The sequence below is a fragment of the Equus caballus genome, chromosome 25 (genome assembly GCF_041296265.1).
Source record: "Equus caballus isolate H_3958 breed thoroughbred chromosome 25, TB-T2T, whole genome shotgun sequence".
Taxonomy (NCBI): Eukaryota; Metazoa; Chordata; class Mammalia; order Perissodactyla; family Equidae; genus Equus; species Equus caballus.
The window spans coordinates 13,022,838-13,024,018 of NC_091708.1; the positions used below are offsets into that span (position 1 = coordinate 13,022,838).

Genomic DNA, 1,181 nt, shown 5'->3' on the forward strand with positions numbered 1-1,181 from the left:
GCCTATATACCAGCAATGGACAATTGGAATTTGAAATTAAAATACAATACCATTTACATTAACACTAAAAAAAATACTTAGGTATAAATCTAACAAAATACATACAAGATCTATATAAGGAAAATTATAAAACAAAAGAAATGAAAGAAGAGCTAAATAAATGGAGAGAGAATCTATTTCATGGTTAGGAAGAATCAATATTATTAAGATATCAGTTCTTCCCAACTTGATCTGTAGATTCAACACAATCCCAATCAAAATCCCAGCAATTTATTTTGTGGATATCGACAAACTGATTCTAAAGTTTATATGGAGAAGCAAAAGATCCAGATTAGCCAACACAAGAATGAAGGAGAACAAATTCACAGGACTGACAGCATTCAACTTCAAGATTCATTATAGCCTTTTCGGCCGGCACCGCCATCTTCCAGTAATTCGCCAAAATGACCAACACAAAGGGAAAGAGGAGAGGCACCGCTATATGTTCTCTAGGCCGTTTAGAAAACATGGAGTTGTTCCTTTGGCCACATACATGTGAATCTACAAGAAAGGTGATATTGTAGACATCAAGGGAATGGGCACTGTTCAAAAAGGAATGCCCCACAAATGTTACCATGGCAAAACTGGAAGAATCTACAATGTTACCCAGCATGCTGTTGGCATTGTTGTAAACAAACAGGTAAAGGGCAAGATTCTTGCCAAAAGAATTAATGTACGTATTGAGCATATTAAGCACTCTAAGAGCCGGGATAGCTTCCTGAAACGTGTGAAGGAAAGTGATCAGAAAAAGAAGGAAGCCAAAGAGAAGGGTACTTGGCTTCAACTGAAGCGCCAGCCTGCTCCACCCAGAGAAGCACACTTTGTGACAACCAATGGAAAGGAGTCTGAGCTGCTGGAACCCATTCCCTATGAATTCATGGCATGATAGGTGAAAGAAAATAAAAGACCTCTGCGCTGTAAAAAAAAAAAAAAAAAAAAAAAAAAGGATTCATTATAAAGCCATAGTAATCAAGACAATGTGTTATTGGCAAAACAAACAAACCAACAAAACAAAGGGAACAATGGAGAGCCCAGAAATAGACCCATCCAAATAATGAAATGATCTTTGGCAAAGGAGCAAAGGCAATTCAATGGAGAAAGAATAGTCTCTTCAACAAATGATGCCCAAATAACTGTTTATC

General features: G+C 37.0%; 1 pseudogene; it reads left to right on the forward strand.

Moving 5' to 3' along the window:
- Nucleotides 1-443: 443 nt before the first annotated feature.
- Nucleotides 444-977, forward strand: LOC100054934 (large ribosomal subunit protein eL21-like; annotated as a pseudogene).
- Nucleotides 978-1,181: the final 204 nt, after the last annotated feature.